The following is a 21,222-nucleotide window of genomic DNA, read 5'->3' on the forward strand; positions in this document are numbered from 1 at the left end:
TGTACGCAGTATTCAAGATGTGGGTGTACCATGAATTTATACAAGGGCAATAAGATATTCTTTGTCTTATTCTCTATCCCTTTTGAATGATTCCTAACATCCCGTTTGCTTTTTTGACTGCCGCTGCACACTGCGTGGACATCTTCAGAGACCTAGCCACGATGACTCCCAAGATCTCTTTCCTGATTAGTTGTAGATAAATTAGCCCCCATCATATTGTATGTATAGTTGGGGTTATTGTTTCCAATGTGCATTACTTTACATTTATCCACATTAAATTTCATTTGCCATTTTGTTGCCCAGTCACTTAGTTTTGTGAGATCTTTTTGAAGTTTTTCACAGTCTGCTTTGGTCTTAACTATCTTGAGCACTATTTCTTCATAATAAAGTTTCAAAGTCAATGTTCAGTTGTAAACTTTTGAAAGAACAACCATAACGTTTTGTTCAGAGTTATAAACGTTTCCGAGTTATGAGCAAACTGATGAGGTTCTACTGTACTCTGCTTTGTGTCAACTATGTACTGCATTTCTGATGTCCAGTTTTTTGACAGTGGGTTTCAATTTTTTTTCTATCTTTTTTGTTCTGATCCCAAATCATTATAGCAAAGCAAACAAGTGTCAGTATAGTACAGTAACTCCTCACCTAAAGTTGTCCTGGTCAACGTTGTTTCATTGTTGCATTGCTGATCAATTAGGGAACATGCTCGTTTAAAGTTGTGCAATGCTCCCTTTTAACATCGTTTGGAAGCTGCCTGCTTTGTCCACTGCTTGCAGGAAGAGCAGCCCATTGCAGCTAGCTGGTGGGGGCTTGTAACCAGGGTGAACCGGCAGCCCCCCCATCAGCTCCCCCTATCAGCTCCTGCTCCCCTAAGTTCCCTGTGCTGCAGCCACCCAGCAGGCTATCAATTGCCGGCAGTTCAGCTGTCCCTCCCCTCACTGCCATGTGCTGCTCCTGCCCTCTGCCTTGGAGTTGCTCCCAGAGACTCCTGCTTTCTGTGCAGGGTGAAGAGGGGGAGGTTCTCCCCTCTGCTCCTGCACCCCATTTACCCCTTCTCCATATAGGGCAGGGAGGGGACACGGATGGAGAGAGATAGAGAGCTTGGGGCAGCAGCTGCTGTCTCAACTTCCTGATCTATTTAAAAAGACAATGCACTTAAGAGTGGGTCAGCTTACTTAAAGGGGCAGCGTGTATCTCTCTCTCTCTCCCACACACAAGGTGTGTGGCTGTCTCCCCTCCCTCATGTTTGTGCTGCCTTGTGTGAGAGTCTACATTAAGAACAATGTGTTAACCCTTGAGGGCTCAGCCAAATACTACTTCATCATTTAGCAGCAAGGCATTCCCTGGGAAATATCCCTCCCTCTTTCACCCTCTGACTTCACCACCTCAACCACACTTCACAATCATCATAACTGTGAACAGTATTAAATTGTTTGTTTAAAACATATACTGAGTGTATATCTATATAATATATAGCTTTTTGTCTGGTGAAAAAAATTTCCCTGGAACCTAACCTCACCTATTTACATTAATTCTGAAGGGAAAATTGGATTTGTTTAACATCGTTTCCCTTAAACTCGCATTTTTCAGGAATATAATTACAACGTTAAGCGAGGAGTTACTGTAGTTCAGTTCTGGACGGTTATATTTAGCACATAGCAGCCAACTGATAAGTAGATAACTAGCCCTTTACATTAATGTAATTTGAATTAGATTATTTATTAGCACAATTAGCAGTCTCTTCTACTGTTTTTATTTCCACAAGAGTGACTTAAATATTTATGGATGTACCTGTATAGTAATTGTTCAGTATGGTCTTTATTCAGCAAAGAAATTAATCATGGGCCTAGGGGCAACTGAAATCAATAAGAATTAAGCACATGCTTAAGTAGTCTACTCATTTGGGTTGTTGTTTTTTTTTTTTGTCATACTGGCGGAGCAAGAAGATAATAGTGGAACCATCTATAACTGAATAAAGCATAAGTACACTTTGGGGACAGCAGAATACTGTAGAATGATAGAAAGTGAATGTAAACACTTCCCACGTTTTCAAGTAACCTGTAATGGTTCACTTTGTTTCATCTCCCCCTGCTAATTGTTCTCTTAAGGTGACCTGAAAAGCTTTTCATTTGTCAAGACCTGCATTCAGATTACTCTTTTTCCCTTGCAAAAGTAGATGACCTCAACAACACCTTACATCAGTGATGAGCTGCCAAAATCTTAACAACCGGTTCCCTATAAAAAGTTCTGATTTAAGGGGGGAGAGGCCAGGGCGGGGAGTGAGATATGCGCATGGGGCCGGGGGCCCCTGCAGGGCCTGGGCCAATTGCCCTACTTGCCCCCTCCCCTCCCCTCCCCTCCCGCCAGCTCTGGAGCTTGCACCCCCACACACACACACACACCTTGCCAGGCCACTCAAAAAGCGGAAGCAGGATGACTCCTGAGCTCAGCTGAGCTGTCCAGCTGGTGCCGGCGGCTGGCCATGCTGCAGCTGGGGGGAAGCAGAGGAGGGGCCCGAGAAGCCTCAGCCTCCCCAGCTGGGAATCCTGGGAGCAACAGGATGGTCTGGCCCGCAGACTGGAGTTCTTTGTGCACCTCCTGGCCCTTTAACAACTGGTTCTCCACGGAGGTCTAATTTTAGCAACCGGTTCTTGGGAACCGGTGGGAACCGGCTACAGCTCACCACTGCCTTAAATCAATGGTTTTCAAACTTTTTTTTCTGGGGACCTGGTTGAAGAAAATTGTTGATGCCCATGACCCAACGGAATTGGGGGTGTGGGAGGGGCTCAGGGCTGGGGCAGGGGGTTGGTATGGGAGGTGGTCTGAGCTCTGGGCTGGGGATGCAGGTTCTGGGGTGGGGCTGGGGAAGAGGGGTTTGGGGTGTAGGAAGGGGTTCCAGGTTTAGGGGGGGCTCAGGGCTGGGGTCAGCGGATTGGGGCACAGGGCTGGGGTGCAGACTTACCTCTGGTGGCTCTTGGTTAACGGTGCAGCCGGGGTGCACCGCAGACTGTGCTGCACCCCGGAAGCTGCCAGCATCAGGTCTGGCTCCTAGGCAGAGGCACACAACTGTCACTCACAGGCACACACACCCCTGCCACCAGTTCCCATTGGCTGTGGTTCCTGGCCAATGGGAGTGCGGAGCCAGTGCTTGAGGCAGGGGCAGCGTGTGGAGTCCTGTGGCCCCCCTGCCTAGAAGCTGGATCTGCTGCTGGCTGCTTCCTGGTAACAACATGGTGTTGGAACAGGTGGGCACTAGCCTGCCTTAGCTGGGCAGCACCACCAACAGGACTTTTAACATCCAGGTCAGCGGTGCTCACCAGAGCAAGGTGACCCAGCACCTTACATGCTGCAACCCAGTAGTGGGTCATGACCCACGGTTTGAAAAACGCTTCCTTAAATGGAGCCAGAGGACTTCAGTTCTTAATGCTATTTTAATTTAATCTATTCTTGAAAGGGAAAAAGAGAGCCCTGGACTTGGGTCTTGGCAGGTAAATACTAGGGCTGTAGATTAATTTCAGTTAACTCAAAAAAATTAATTACAGTAAAAAAACCAATCATGATTAATCAAACTGTTAAACAATAGAATGACAAATGAAATGTATTAAATATTTTTGAATGTTTTTCTATATTTTCAAATATATCAATTTCAGTTAAACACATCATATAAAGTGTACTGTGTTCACTTTATATTATTTTTATTACAAATATTTGCATTGTAAAATTGATAAAAGAAATAGTATTTTTCAATTCACTTCATACAAGTACTGTTGTGCAATCTCTGTATCATGAAAGTGCAACTTATAAATGTAGGATTTTGGTTCCATAACTGCACTCAAAAACAGAACAATGTAACACTTTAGAGTCTACAAGTCCACTCAGTCCTACTTCTTGTTCAGTCAGTCACTAAGAGAAACAAGTTTGTTTATGTTGTTTTATTTTTGAATGCAGGTTTTTTTACATAATTCTACATTTGTACATTCAACTTTCATGATAAAGAGATTGCACTACAGTACTTGTATTAGGTGATTTGAATAAAATGCCATTTCTTTTGTTATTTACAGTGCAAATATTTGTAATAAAAATAAATATAAAGTGAGCACTGTATACTTTGTATTCTGTGTTGTAACTAAAATCAATGTTTGAATGAATGGTATTCTATTATTAACAGCATGATTAATCACAATTCATATTTTTAATCACTTGACAGCCCTAGTAAATACACAAGAAACTATTTTTGCTATTGTTTGAAGATGTATTTATTTCTAATTCTAAATGTGTGGGTATTTTGTCATCTGAATTTCATCTTCTTCTCCTTCTGTCAGTAAGGGCTTGATCCTATGCTTATCAGAACAATGGCAGTATTTCCACTGACCTGATTGGGAAATAGGATTGAGCCTTAAACCCCAAGCAGGGGACTAGGAAGGAAGGGACTTCATCCCACTTATCTGCCAGCAGATAATAGGACTATTATTCATTCAGGGTCTTATCCATACCAGCTGTAAATGTCCCAAATAATGTGTCTTCCTCTTCTCTTGGCAGACAATCCCATGGTCTTTTAGATTTCACAGTTTTCACTGCTAGACCATTTTTGTTCAGACAGTATTTTCATTTGCTTAATGTCATTCAATTTCTCCATGAACCACCCTAAACAATTTCATTCCTTCCTTGCTGTTTGCCTCCTCTAAATGCTTATCTGCTGTGACAAAGTTCCTCCTCTACCTTGGTGGGTCCTGCACTTATTGGCAGATTTGCTCACCTCAGTGATCTTCTCCACACTCTGGGTCAACTCCTCCTGTGTCTGATCAGGAGTTGGGAGGTTTGGGGGGAACATGAGCCCGCCCTCTACTCTTGTAACAGCTGCATGACAGCTACAACTCCCTGGGCTACTTCTCCATGGCCTCCTCCAAACACTTTCTTTATCCTTACCACAGGACCTTCCTCCTGGTGTCTGACAACGCTTGTACTCCTTAGTCCTCCAGCACCCTCTCATTCTCAGCTCCTTGCACCTCTTGCTCCCAGCTCCTCACACACACTTCCTCTCCTCTGGCTCCCCTCTCCCTGACTGGAGTGAGCTCCTTTTTAAACCCAGGTGCCCTGATTAGCCTGCCTTGATTGGCTGCAGGTGTTCTAATCAGCCTGCTGCCTTAATTGGTTCTAGCAGGTTCCTGATTACTCTAGTGCAGCCCCTGCTCTTGTCACTCAGGGAACAGAAAACTACTCATCCAATGACCAGTATATTTGCCCTCTACCAGACTTCTGTACCCCACTGGTCTGGGTTTGTCACACTGCACTTACACAGATTTTTTTTTCAGATGCAATCTCCCTTGTGAACTCTCAAGTCATGAAATTCAAGAGCATGCCGAGAACAAAGAATGAAGGCTCCTTAAGGTTGATGGTGGTGGGTATCACTTCCTGGGTATCTGTGTGGCCTAAAGAAAACTTTTGCTGAATTCAAGGGTTATTCAGACTACATGTTAATCTAGCTAGAGGCGTTCTGTGCCATAACTATATAATAGCTCTTCTTTGCAAAGTTTAAGACTTGTGAGAATGAGCACATTTTTTAAGCAGGCTTTGGTCATGCATTTAGGAATTAATAATAAGAATTTTGGATATACGTTGGGGGCGCATCAGTTGGAAGCGACGGAGGAAGAGAAGGACCTTGGGGTACTGGTTGATAGCAGGATGACTATGAGTCGCCAATGTGATACGGCTGTTAAAAAAGCAAATGTGATTTTGGGATGCATCAGGCGGGGTATTTCCTGCAAGGACAAGGAGGTGTTAGTACCGTTATATAAGGCGTTGGTGAGACCCCATCTGGAATACTGTGTGCAGTTCTGGTGTCCCATGTTCAAGAAGGATGAATTCAAACTGGAACAGGTTCAGAGACGGGCTACGAGGATGATCCGAGGAATGGAAAAACTGCCTTATGAAAGGAGACTCAAAGAGCTTGGCTTGTTTAGCCTGGCCAAAAGAAGGCTGAGGGGGGATATGCTCGCTCTATATAAATATATCAAGGGGGTTAACGTTAGGGAGGGAGAGGAATTATTTAAGTTTAGTACTAATGTAGGCACGAGGACGAATGGGTATAAACTGGATATTAGGAAGTTTAGACTTGAAATTAGACGAAGGTTTCTGACCATTAGGGGAGTGAAGTTCTGGAATAGCCTTCCGAGGGAAGTAGTAGGGGCAAAAGACTTTCCTGGCTTTAAGACAAAGCTTGATAAGTATATGGAGGGGATGTTATGATAGGATCGTTAATTTGGGCAATTGATCTTGAATTACCACCAGACAGGTCTGCTCAATGGTCTGCAGGGAGATGTTGGATGCGATGGGTACTGAGTTGCTGCGGAGAATTCCTTCTTGGGTGCTGGCTGGTGACTCTTGCCCACATGCTCAGGGTTTAGCTGATCGCCATATTTGGGGTCGGGAAGGAATTTTCCTCCAGGGCGGATTGGCAGGTGCCCTGGAGGTTTTTCGCCTTCCCCTGCAGCGCGGGGCACGGGTCGCTTGCTGGTGGTTTCCCTGCAGCTTGAGGTCTTCAAACCATTTTTGAGGATTTCAATAACTCGGTCCTGGGATAGGGGTTGTTATAAAATTGGATGGGTGGGGTTCTGTGGCCTGCCTTGTGCAGGAGGTCAGACTAGATGATCAGATTGGTCCCTTCTGACCTATGAGTCTATGAGTCTATGAGTAAATAAATAATTATGGACTATGAAGGGCATACTTTGTCTCCACTCTGTCAACAGAAGTCTACATTTCCCAAAGCCTATTTCATGTCTCAAGTATAATACTCAATGCATCAATTATCTCAAGAAAGACAATAAGTATCCTCCAGAGTATTTAAATTTGCCCAATTTCAGTTCTCCTTTGAAAGCCCACAGTGTGTCATGATTCCTACCATTTCATGATCAATTAGAGAGCATGAAATCCTTCAGTTAATCTTTGCCATCCAGGAAACAAATCCACTGTTTACATGTACCCTATAAAATGGATATAATTTAAAATTTAGAATGACCTACGACAATAAAATATGGAAAACCATAAACATCATCAAACATAAACCAAAAGTGATGGCTTCAGGAAAATGACACAGTTTATCCGGTGAAGTGAAACTTTCAGCTTTTATTCTCGGAAGGTACAATAGGTTTTTTCTAATTAAAACAATTATTACTCTCCAGTGTGAGATAAGGACTACCCCTCGCCTGCTGTAATTAAGCCCTGTGCTATAAAGGGATTGCTGAAGAAATGGAAACTGGCTCTTTTCTAATCACATACTACTACACAACTGCTGCAAAAGCAATCCTGGGATTTCCAGGGGGCTTACTTCCAAATGTATTACCAAAATACTGGTATCATCCTCTGTTCAGTAAAGCTCATTTGGAGTCTGTGTAGCACTGTGAGGTGTTGCGGGCGATGTTTTGTCAAGGATACTTTGTCATGCCCCTCTTGTTGATGCATCACACCTATTATGACATGAAAATTCTAACCTTAGGAAACATGGACCTGATGTTCTTCTCACATAAGGGGAAAACAGGAGTAACACCATTAACTTCGATGACGTGACACTTGTGTAAGTGAAAAGTCTTAAATAAAAACCCTGCAAAATATAGTAGTGGTGACAAAATATCCACAGCAATATATTACTGCCAAAACTACCCCCTTCAGGGTTCGTGTGTCAAGATGTAACCTGCCAAATGATGTTGCCAATGAAATGTCTACAATAAAATATGACCTTTTCTAGTCTGGGGACTGTTATAGTGTCACAGTGAATTATTCTGTTCTAAGTAGCGTTGAAAAGGATCTTCTTGGAGGATCTAGTATATTGAAATTGAGCTTCTCGGCTTAAGCATGTTTTACCCACCACGTACCTTGTATCCAAGAAAGAAGATATCAATTAAATTTGTGTTTAGTTCAAGTAAACACGTTAGTACTGTGGATTCCATGATTTAGATCATAGGGATGGCACACTCTTTAGATACTGGAAAGATCCTTATTAATCTAAAAGGATAGATTAAATGCTGATATGTGAACATTACTGTACTGCAATGAGATTTGCTCAGTACTCTAATGGGAGCTATTAGTGTGCTGCTAAGGAACTTGCAAGGACCTGCTCCAAAAAGGTCCAAAAAGTGTATGGTGTTACACTAGCCATGGACATTTTTTTTGGATGTGCATTCCCATAACATTTTCATTAAAAAAATAGAGCTAGCACCTAGAGGTACTCCAAGTTGTTTCTATTGGAAGGGTAACCAATAGGTAGGAAACATAGGAATTGTCATATCACATCAGACCAGTGGTCCATCTCTAAGGTGCCACAAGTACTCCTACTCAATGTGTTGTTTCTCATAGGCAGGGATATACATGGGGAATTTAACTAACTACTGAGGAATCCATTGTCGATAAGATAGTGTAAAACCCAGTTTGTGTAACCTGACAATCAAATCTCTCTGCTGCTATGTGTGTGCCATTGGTCCCCTTAACAGTCATGAGAGCAAATGCTATAAATCAAGGACTATGTCACCACACAGACCCAGAGCACTGACTTCTACACAGCTTAATACTGGGTGTGTCACTTCCTCATTTATAAACTGAACCAGTGATTTCAGCAAATTGAATCCTGTGTTGTGGGCTGCAGGAACCTGCCCTCTGAATCTAATCAAATTATTTATCAGTGTGCCAGAGAGAAGTGTCCTCTTGGAGATCTGCATTACAAACCCACATTAGATTAAGTTGTTGAAGTGACCTCTAACTAGCTATGTTCTTCCTCCCACTGCTGTGATATGTCGCTGGGATGTTCCTGGAATTTCAAATTTTGACCGATGTCAAGAAAAAATACTATTAACTGTGCATTTAAGAAAGGAGGTCACAAATACAAATGAACAGTACAACAGTTATTTCAAACTCTGCTCTTGCATAAAGGGAAAAGAGAGGCTAATGTTTTCAGTAAGTTCTAGTTATGTGAAAGCATCTATACTCACATAAAGCATCTCAAATGCCTTATTTCCCAAACCATGTTAATTTCCCCCACCGTTACTGAAAATTACTATATGCTGCACTTGTGGATATCCCTAAAGTTGGCTAGTAGAGGATTTGCGCCATTGCTTCCTCAGCAATTAATGTATTGCCAAGAGGAAAGGGACTGAAAGAATGACAAAACCTGCCCTTACTTGGTTTTAACAATTAAAAAAAAATTCTATGAAAGCCAGACAAAATATGTGCTGATGTGAGGTGCTGTAAAATGATTTCTATGTATCTAAAAGTCACTACTGTCACTACTTATGAGTAATGCAACTCTTCCAAATTTGAAATACATTTTTATAGCAACTTACACCAATATTTACAGTTTATTTATATCTATTTTGCTTCAAACCATCTGCCAACACTGAGATTTTAAGAAAAATGAGCTTATAAAAATTGTTTTCCAAACAGCAATATCCTGCCACTGGCTGCTGTCTGGAAGAAGTCAGTACAGCACAAAGAGGCAGCCTCGTAACTTCCTACTTTTGGACCTCTTCATATCTTCATCTGAATTTACCAATTCATCGAAACTGAAACATTTTGTGGAGAATGTTCAATTTCAGTGATATTCCGATAGAACCCTGCCTGCCAACCAGGTGTCTGTCAGGAACCTGTTAACTCACCTGCCCAGCTTATCAACAGCCTGGGCTTTGGGGTTCATGGCTGAAAGGCATCCTACCAGTGGACTGCCCTGGAGTGGGGATCCATCCCATTTCACAAAGAATTTCTACATTTTTGGTTTTCATTACAAATTGGAACAAAACCCAATTTTGAAAGATCAAAATCCTCCAGGAAATGGAATACCTTCTCTGCCCAGATCTAATAAATACGCTAAAGATTGTGTGGCACTCAGATACTATGGTGATGGGCTGCATATAAATACTTTAGATATTATATGGGATAGAATAGCCTTCCTGTACTACTTCTGCAAAGGATGGGCCTGATTCCCCACTGCCTTGCACTTTGTGTAGTCACTTGCTGACAGGTCAGAATAGGAGCGATTTACCCCCTCTGTGCACAGCTGTAAATCATGACACAAGGTACATGGTAATAGAGACTCAAGCTATGAGCCAGATTCACCAGATTTAAATGGGGGTTAATTGACTAATTAAGCTCGATTTGCAGAGGTTTTGCTTCATTCAGCACAACTGCAGCAAAAACACACCAATAGCTCTGACCTATTATGTGTATTGAGTCAGCTAAAGCTTTTAGTGAAAAAAGCAACTTATAAACCTTGTAGTGCTGTAGAATCAGTGCTGGGTGTGTTATCTGGATTCTATTCCTGCATTCACAGACGCAATTCCACTTGCTGGACTGAATCCTGACTTTCCACACCTCCCACCGGCTTTACACAGGTGTCAATCAAAGAATTTGAAGAATATGGGATTGCCAAAAAAATTAGGGTTGCAAGGTGTCCGGTTTTTGACCAGAACGCCTGGTCAAAAAGGGACCCTGGGGGCTCCAGTCAGCACCATTGACCAGGCTGTTAAAAGTCCGGTCAGTGGTGCTGCAGGTCTAAGGTAGGTTAGTCCCTACCTCTCCTGGCAATGTGCTGCACCCCAGAAGCAGCCAGAAGGTCCAGCTCCTAGGCGGGGCGGAGGGGGCACAGGGCTCCATGCACTGCTCCCACTCCGAGCACTGGCTCCACACTCCCATTGGCCAGGAACCACGTCTAATAGGAGCTGGGGGGGCGGTGCCTGCAGGCAAGAACGGCGTGCCGAGCCTGTGCCCCCTCCAGCTAGGAATTGGACCTGCTGCTGGCCACTTCCGGGGTGCAATGCAGTGCCAGGACAGGCAGGGAGCCTGCCTTAGCCCCACTGCACCCCTGACCACGAGCCGCCCAACGTAAGCCCGCACCCCAACACTGAGCCAAAATCCCCTGCCACAGCCCTGATCCCTCTGCAAACCTGGAGGCTCCTCATGCATCCCAAACCACTCATCCCTGGCCCCACCCCAGAGCCTCCACCCCCAGCCCACAGCCCATGCCCCCTCCTGCACCCCAACTGCTTACCTCAACCTGCAGCCCCTTCCACCCTACATTCTGAATCCTTTGGCCCCACTCCCCAGCCTGGTGACCCCTCTTGTACCCAAAACACCTCATCACCAGCCCCACCCCAGATCCCACACCACAGCAGGAGCCTTCACCCCCGCCCATACTCCAACTCCCTGCCCCAGCCCAAAGCCCCCTCCCACACCCTAAGCCCCTCATTTCATAAGAACATATGTTCTTATGTTCTTATTTCTGGCCCCACCTGGAGTCCGCACCCCCAGTTAGAGCCCTCACCCCCTCTCATACCCTAACCCCCTGCCCAGCCCAGTGAAAATGAGTGTGGCTAGCAGAGAGCAAGCCACCAAGGGAAGAGGAATGTAGTGAGTGGGGGCTGAGGCCTCAGGAAGGAGTGGGGCTAGAGTGTTGGTTTTGTGCCATTAGAAAGGTGGAACCCTGCAAAAAGTAACTGAGAAGAATGTGGCCTACAGAGGCCTTACTATAATAGTGGTGATGAAATCTGGAAGAATGTAGATTAGCTTGTGATATCCAAAACATTTTGAAAATTGACCTTTGACCCAAGTACTTTAATTCTTTTCTCCAGCCTGTTTTAATTCCAAGTTAGGTTGATCAGGATATTAACAGGTACAGAAGAAATGACTGAAGGAAAACAAGGGTTTTGCAAGAAACAAGGAATTGCAATCTTTGGCTATCATCTTATCAGGTATAAATTAGTGTTTGATTAGTGCCACTCTTGAGATGAGATCCATCAGAAAAGTTTCAGTAGGCATTACTTCCCTGTCAGCCTATAAGGAAACAATACTAATTTGTTGATCACAGTGTTGTCTTTCAAATGAGATGTCTTGATCATTTGTGATTTTAAAAGTTATCATAATAACAATTGCAAGAATAGTAGGATTGTAAGCTTCCGTGTTTTGGGCTAAATTCTAAGTCTGATCACTGTGTTTTTTTTCCCCTGCCAGGACTCTTGTGTAGAATGATGGAGACATTTATATTTTTATTAATACCATATCTTCCTCAGTTTATCTACTTGGTATTAGCTTTCCCGTCTGCATAGATTTACCTCATGCATAAATCAATGGAGGCTGTTAGGGGGCAGGGAAATGGGACAAACAGGAAATAGAACAATGACAAAGACATGGGAGCACCAGAGAGAATACCAAGGGTCTTCAGAGAAACAGTGGAGGAGATATTCATAGATTCTAAGGCCAGAAGGGATGACTGTGATCATCTATAATGACCTCTTGTATAACACAGGCCATAAAACTCCCCCAAAATAATTCCTAGAGAGTGTCTTTTAGGAAAACATCTAGTCTTGATTTAAAACTTGTTAATGATGGTGAATCCTCCATGCCTCTTGGTAAATTGTTCCAATGATTAATTACTCTCACTCTCAAAAATGTGCACCTTATTTCCAGTCTGAATTTGTCTCGCTTCAGCTTCTAGCCATTGGCTCATATTATACTTTTCTCTTCTAGTTTGAATAGTGCATTATCAAATTTGTTCCCCACGCAGGTACTTTATAGACTGTAATCAAGTCATCCCTTAACCTTATCTTTGTTAAACTAAATAGGTTGAGTTCCTTGAGTCTATCATTGTAAGGCATGTTTTTTAATTCTCTAATTCTCATGGCTGTTCTCTGAATTCTCTCCAGTTTATCACCATAAGAAAATAAGAATGGCTATACTGGGTCAGACCAAAGGCCCATCTAGCTCAGTATCCTATCTTCTGATGGTGGCCAATGCCAGATGCCCCAGAGAGAATGAACAGAACAGTGATAATCAAGTAATCCTTCCCATTTCCCATTCCCATCTTCTGGCAGAGGCTAGGGAGACCATCCCTGCCCATCATGGCTAATAGCCATTGATGGACCGATCCTCCATGAACTTATCTAGTATTTTTTTAACCCTGTTATAGTTTTGGCCTTCACAAAATCCTCTGGAAAAGAGTTCCACAAGTTGACTGTGCGTTGTATGAAAAAAAATACTTTGTTTTAAAACTGCTGCCTGTTAATATCATTTGGTGACCCCTAGTTCTTATGTTATGAGAAGGAGTAAATGGAACTTCCTTCTTTACTTTCTCTAAATCAGTCATGATTTTATAGCCCTCAATCATATCCCCCTTAGTCATCTCTTTTCTAAGCTGAAAAGTCCCACTCTTATTAATCTCTCGTCATATGGAAGCCGTTTCATACCCCTAATCATACCCCTAAACATCCTTCCTAAAATAAGGCACCAAACTGGATACAGTCTTCTAACAGTGGTCACACCACCCATGCCAAATAGAGAGGTCAAATAACCTCTCTACTCCTATTCGAGATTCCCAGCTATTCATCGAAGGATCACAGCTCTTTTGGCCACAGCATAACACTGGGCGTTTACATTCAGCTGATTATCCATCATGACCCCCAAATCTTTTTCAGTCATTGCTTCCCAGGATAGAGTCCCTCATCCTTCAAGTATGTTCCTAAATGTATAAATAAACATTTAGTCATATTTAAATGCATATTGTTTGCTCACATCTAGTTTATCAAGCAATCTAGTTCACGCTGAATCAGTGACCTGTCCTCTTCATGATTTATCACTCCTTCAATTTGTGTGTCATTTGCAAATTTCATCAGTGATGATTTTAGGGGGAGGGATGGTTTCCAGGTCATTGATAAAAATGTTAAATAACATAGGGCCAAGAACCAATTCCTGTGAGACCCACTAGAAACTTACCCACTCAGTGGTGATTACCCATTTACAGTTACCTTTTAAGACCTATCAGTTAGCCAGCTTATAATCCAAGTTCATTTTATATTGTTCTATTTTTTTCAATCAAAATGTTGAGTTGTACCAAGTCAAATGCCTTACAGAAGTCTAAGTATATTACATCACACCCTTACCTTTATCAGCCAAAATTGTAATCTCATTAAAAAAAATCAAGGGTCTATTTTCCATAAATCCATGTTGATTTACCTTACCATCTTTTAGTTCTTTATTAATTGAGTCCAGTATCAGCAACTCCATTATTTTCCCTGGGATTGATGTCAGGTATCAGCCCTGGCTTCACCCAGAGAAGGGTGAAGGTAGCACAACCTACTCCAAACCACAGCTTGTGAGAACCCTTGTTGTGGCTTTTATCAGATAAGATTCTCCGCAGTTCCCTCTCTTTTAAAAGAATCATTATCATATTTTACTGGCTACTTTGAGTTCCTGTCCAAAAGAGATTGCACTTCAGTGGTGGATAACGTGACATCCAGACATGAAGTCCCTGAGTCTCCAAACACTTAGGGGTTGCCTAGACAGAGAGTTGCACTAGTTTAACGAAAGATGTGAATTTCAACTGATTTACTTTAACTGAAATAAGGAGGTTCCACAGTTTGAGAGTGACTTATTTCATTTAAACTTAAATAGGTTTAGACAGGCTTAAGATAAAATGAAAACAAGCCATAGTTAACATGAACTAAGTATCCACACGGGGCTTTGAAGTAGCTTAACTAAAGCAGTGCAAATTTATGTGTAGTCAAGGTATTAAATACATAAGTTTTAAGTATGAGCCCCGTATGGAAAATGACACCTTACATCCCTAGTATGCTTCTTTGTTTAAAATCAGTGCATGTATATCGGTAGCTCTCCAGGCATAGGGTCTAAAGCATTGTGCACTCTACATTCCTTTGGGAAGGATTGTAATGTAAATGTAAATTATTACCATTTATTATGAAATCATGGCATGAGATTGTGCCTGAACTTCCCTATGGAGTTAACTAGCATGTTGTGTAGTGTTTAAAAAGATTTTCTGCAGAAAACTCCTGCTAAATCCCCAAAGCCCTCTTTGTGTCCACCTGGCTAGTCAGCCATTCCAAGGGCCCCAAGGAATATATCTTTTGCATTTTTTTAAAAGGGCAAAACCAACCAAAACTGTCTTTCCAGCTTAAAAAAATATCAAGAATTCTCTTTTCCCCACAGACACAACACAATACGAATGTTTCAGATTGTGGAATATAGTTATAACTGTGAGGAAGTTCCTGTCACTTTCATAGGCTTAGAATGCTTATTATGTGACACCACTGCTCACAAACTGAGGGACTTGTTTTGCTGTTCTGTGGCTTTGTTGAAATAGAAGTCTTATATATGGAAGGGAGCTGGGGGGGGGGAGGGGGAAGACACCATAAAAATGGTTTAATAAGATGATAATTCTAAGTGAGCAACATTTTCTCCATTTTCCTTTTTATTCTTCTCTGATAATAGTGACCAGCTCCTGGTGTCTTCACAAGCCCCTTTGTATCATTGCAGTGATGCAAAGAGGACTTAAAACACCCTTAAGGAAACTGCTGAAGATTCCTGTTAGCCGATGTAGAGCCTGAGGAGTAACCAGCTATGCTGCCTACACTCTCCAGCAATGTAGAGGGTGTTCTGGGGTGGGGTCAAGCTCTGGGGGGGGTCTAGCCCCGTAGTTGGGGCAAGGTGAAATGGTTATGTACACATGGAGGGAATCCTTGTGATGCATAAGAATTCCAACTATTGCAGGGGCAACTGCAAGACTAGACATCACCAACGTAGTGATTATGTTCTCAGATTCACTGTCTCTGAGATACTTGTGTTGTATACAAATGCAATATTACAGAAGCAAGCTGTCTAAATTCCCCACCAAGCCATAATGCAGAGTAGGTTTTCAGCTCATGCCAAAGCCCTAAGCCTCACTGAATACTTACAAATGCACAGATGAAACTAGTCATGCTTATTTGTGGGTTAGCATTATCAATATAGATATTAGATGTTAAATTGATAAGAATATGTTTAGTGTTTAGACTTTATAAAATGTTTGTCGGATGCTGCATGTATTGATCTCATTTATAACCTCTATAGCCCATAGTATAAAGGTATATTGAGTGTTTGCATTAGAAACTCTGTAATCATATAACTCATCAAAGACAGAAAGAAGCACTAAGGTAAAGTGTGCAAGATGGCCCACTGAAGGCAAATAAGGCCTTGTGTAGCATTAAAGGAGGGTGGCCCTGTTGCTTGCATTCCTAACTCTGTCCAGAAAGGGGAGACCTACAGATAAACTCATCCCATCAATTTTGGACTCTGGAGTGGATAAAAATTCCTGACAAAGAGAAACTGAATCTCTTTTATGCTGTCTGGACTCTGAGGGGCAAAGATTTCTAACTGCAAGTAAAGGAGGGATAGCTCAGTGGTTTGAGCATTGGCCTGCTATACCCAGGGTTGTGAGCTCAATCCTTGAGGGGGCCACCTGGGGCAAAAATCAGTACTTGGTCCTGCCTAGTGAAGGCAGGGGGCTGGACTTGACCTTTCAGGGTCCTTCCCAGTTCTAGGAGATAGGCTATCTCCTATTATTATCCCTGTGCTACTTGGCATGGGTTAGCCCTGAATTGCTAGGTGACTACAGCTCTGTCACCTTTTGAATCATACACTGAAACTCATTTGTGTTGCTGGCTTTAAACAGTAGATAACTCTCATTTCTTTTTCCAAGTCAATAAATCCTTAATTAGTTTACTATAGGATTGGCTCCTGGCATTGTCTTTGGTGTGAGATCTAAGGTACAAATTGATCTGGGGTAAAAGACTGGTCTCTTGGGACTGGAAGCAACCTGAATGTGGTGTGATTTTTGGCGTAAGTTACTATTTATCACTATATCCAGCTTGCCAGGGTGGCTAGACAGGCAAGAATGTCCAAAGGGACTGTCTGGCTCCATGGTATGACTGTTACACTGACACAGGGGTTCACATTTGTTACTGATGAAGTCTATTTGATGTCTATTGATGAAGTCTATTTATAGAACATAGAACCAATTTGGGGTGTCTGCCCTGTGTTTGACAGTCTGTCCTGAGGTAGACATTCACAGTCATGAGCCACTCCAGACAGCATGAAAGCATCTACATCAGCGGTGGGCAACCTGTGGCCTGTGGGCCATATGCAGCCCATCAGGATAATCTGCTGGCAGGCTGCCAGAAAGTTTGTTTACATTTGCACGTCCACCCACAGCTCCCAGTGGCCATGGTTTGCTGTTCCCGAGTCAAGTTACCACATCTCTGGTACAGTATTTGTGCTCCAGAAATTCAGGATTTTTTCTAGTCTTTGGCTACCAATCTTTTACCAACTTTTTTCCAAACCATAAGGTTTTCATTCCACTGACTTAACCCAAGCATTACCAGATAGGTACAATTTCTTCAGGGTAGGTATTTTGTTTGACTCCCACCCAATATAGTTCACCCTGCTGACCACTTCATCTGGGCTTCAGGTTGCTGCCATGTAGGATAATGATACCACTATATAAATCAAGGGTACACTCACACCTTCAGTACTACAGGTAGCTCTGGTCACTCCATCTCAATATATCATAATTGGAAAAGGTACAGATAAGAGTGACAAAAATGATATGAGGAGAGATTAAAAAGACTGGTACTTTTCAGCTTAGAAAAGAGATAATTATAATAGAAGTCTATAAAATCATGAATGGCATAGAAAAAGTGGAGAAGTGTTATTTACCCCTTCATATAACATAAGAACCAGGGGTCATCCAATGAAATTAATATGCAACAAATTTAAAACAAACAAAAGCAAGTACTTCTTCACACAATGCATAGTCAACCTGTGGAACTCATTGCCAGGGGATGTTGTCAAAGTCAAAAATATAACTGGGTTAAAAAAAAGAACTAGATACATTCATGGATGTTAGGTGCATCAGTGGCTCTTAGCCAGGATGGGCAGGGATGCATCCCCATGTTCTGGGTGTCTCTAAACTTCTGATTGCCAAATACTGGGCCTGGATGTCAGGGGATGGATCACTTGATAATTGCCCTGTTCTGTTCATTCCCCCTGAAGTCTTTGGCCACTGTCAGAAGGCAGGATACTGGGCTAGCCCCAGTATAAGGGTACTTATGATGCCATGGATTTAGTTTAACATTTCAGATTTAATTAGTTTATAAGAAAATGCAAGATAGTTTAAATAAAACTAAACATATTTAAGACATTATTTTATTATGTGTACATATCAATTTATGTTTTGTGTACTGTACCTTTAAAACATAAAAAGTCTATATGCTAATGGGCCAGGACTATGAGGAGTTTCAAAATGGAGAGGCTGAGGGCCACTTTATCCTTTCTCTCTTATGGAGTTTGTTCACCCCTCACCCCCATTATTTACAGTAAGTCACCAAATTGAAAGTGCATGTTTGCCTCTGTGTATGGAGAAATATAGCACATTCCTTTTATCATTACTAACACGTTGTCAGATAATAAACTGATAGTCTTTAGTTTAAGTAAAATTAATGACTGTTTCTTGTAATATAGGGTTCATCACAAGCTTTGCTCATAAGTTTACACATCTGTGGAAAAAGATAAATCAATGGGGAAAAGAGCCATCAAGGGAAAATCATGGCCTGTTTCTCCCTTCCCGAAATGTGCACTTTTGGAGAGAAATGCCACCAGAATGAGGTTCAGGATGAAGCAATGGTCAGTCCTAAACTGACCATATTTAAGGTAATGCATTTTATGACATTACAAAGTTAAAAATGGAATATTCATACCACTGTAAAACAGATTGCCATCTTTCCAGTGTGAAACCACTTGCTGAGAGGTTCCTTGGCGATCAGACTTCAAAGTTGTGATGTCCATGTAGAGAAGCATTTTACATCATTTTTAGAGGTGTAGACTTACTACTAGAGCAGGCTGATAAATGATGACATTTTTGCATGTTTAAAAATCAACAACTGGCCAGGTTTACTACTGAGATCCCTACAGTTGGACTTGTGGTGAAGGAACACAACATAATACCAGTCAAAATGCTTTAACAGTCTAAGGCAGTTTTCCTGTAAAATGTGGCATGTGTAGAATACATGATGTTGTGGTGCAGTGTTAAGATTTTAATTGGTACTTATTTGAGATGACCCTTGTAATTCACTTGCGACTTCACTCATGAGTAATTCAGTCATTTCGTTACTGAAAGAGACATACTCCTAAACTGAACGGAGATCTCTGATTGATAGTATTTCACTCCTGTCAAAAAAAGCTCCAGTAGACAGAAGGCCTGATTCAACCCCAAATGAGGTTAGTGGCCAAACTCCTACTGACTTCACTGCTGCAGAACTGAGCCATAGTAATGACTCCCAACAAATTTTAAAATGGGATTCACAGGCCACTACATTCTCATTAAAGTATTTGCTTGGGAGAAGAAACAGGCTCTGAGGGAGGTCACATTAATGTTTAAAAAATAATCTTGTATTATTGCAAAATAAAACCAATTTGAATATTTAAAAAATTAAGGACAGAGTTTGATCCTGTTATTGATGATGAGTAGTGACTTACTACTTAAGTATTCCCATTTATTTCAATGGGACTGCCTGTAGCATAAGGTACTACTCGTTGTGAATAAGGGTGATAGAAACTTCCCTTAACATAGGCTGCTCAGCTTTGCCAATTAATCATTGTCCTTTTCACTATAAATAAATGTTACAGTGAACAAACTATTCTAATTTCTATTTGTTCTTCTAACAAACTAACTAAATTATATTAAAGCAAACAAGAAAAATCAAAAAAAGCATGTCACCTGTATCCTTTTCTAAAGTCATGAGTGTAATTATATTGGATCGGGCAAACTAGGTACAAAATAGTACAGGAATGCCATTCCCAAAGGGCAGAAGAGAAGATCCAATTCAGTACAACATGTAATCTTATCCCTTGTCTCCTTAAGGGATCTTTGTGTAATGATTGCTGAGTGGCAGGCTCCTGAGAAATTTTCAAAGATCCAGCAAACAAAGCCCTCCTACATATCTGTGACATAGTCAACAGCTGGGTAATTAGGGGGCATCATGCTGGCAAAGAGACTGTAATCTATAAACAGTAACATTAAGAAAGAGTCAACATCCTGGGGACTTTGCCAGTGATCTGGGCACTATAATTGCTATAATTAAAAGCAAAGCAAAATTTGCTGGAAAAGTAGATCTCGCCTCAACCTGGCGTATTCCTGATATAACTGGAAAGGAGATTGACATTTATCAGACCACTGTATGGTCTGACCTAAAGCAAAAAAACCCAAAAAAACTGGCTAAATATTTGAATGTCTGTGTTTCCCCATCCTATGCCTGTTATTTTCATAGGCACTGCCTTCAGTGTAATTATCATACATAGAATGAAGCTATGATAATGCCACAGAATGTCCATGGGAGGGGGAGGAGTCCAGGTTAAAATCTAATGAGTGGAGTACACGTTTTATACAACAAATACACTGTTAGCCAATACGTATATGTTAGGTATTATACACACTACATTAATAGGTATTATGTGCACAGTATTCGTATGATATAAATTATATACATAGGTGTAAGAAAGTTATACTAACTGAATGGTATTATGCATTTCCCATATTTCAGTTCACTTATGTCAAGATATAGTTATATCTCACAATACCCTGCAAAGCTGAAGTCAGCTTTGGCACTGGAAAAAAGATACGGATTGGTACAAGGTTGGGAGGTATCTTCACAGGCTGATAGTACCTGTAATAAAACCAAAGATAAGGGAAGGTACAGGACTGGTATGAACTGGTGGGTTAGAACTCAGTGACATATAGAAAGCCTTCTAACTCATAATCAAGTCCAAAATAAATTGAGGTGGTTTTGAATGCATATTTCAGAGCATACCTGTGTAAGGTGAACACATGCTGCAAGACCACAGCTTTCCAGAGGGAGTGACGTATATACTTACTTTTTACATATATTACTTTGTCATTAGACAATAACCTGATTAAACTTGGTTATTCGGTCGATTGAATGTTTTTAATATTGTGCCACAAGTGCGGTCAAAATCAGTTAGCTATACTGTGCTGTAAGTGTGAACAAAGAGGCTAGTGCTTTCCTAATAACAGTTTTCCTTTATCAGCTCCTGAACGTAACATAAGTGGCTTAGCATTTTTAGAGCTACTGATGCTCAGGCCAATATTTACACTCTTTACAAGCCACTTGATGATTGGTTTTTGAGGCAGGGACAACCCACAGTGACAAGAAAATAGAACTTCAAGTTACTGATCATCCACTCCATTGTCACAAGAAGCAGAGGGAAAAAAAGGTTAAAATATGATGTTATAGTGGTTCCTCTTTCTGGAACAAAAAATATGTTTTCCATTAAAATATGCTTCCACTAAGCTTTATCTATAATCCCTAGTTCAGTCATTTAAAACTCCATCTTACATACCACTCA

Source organism: Gopherus flavomarginatus, chromosome 1 (genome assembly GCF_025201925.1).
Source record: "Gopherus flavomarginatus isolate rGopFla2 chromosome 1, rGopFla2.mat.asm, whole genome shotgun sequence".
Classification (NCBI taxonomy): domain Eukaryota; kingdom Metazoa; phylum Chordata; order Testudines; family Testudinidae; genus Gopherus; species Gopherus flavomarginatus.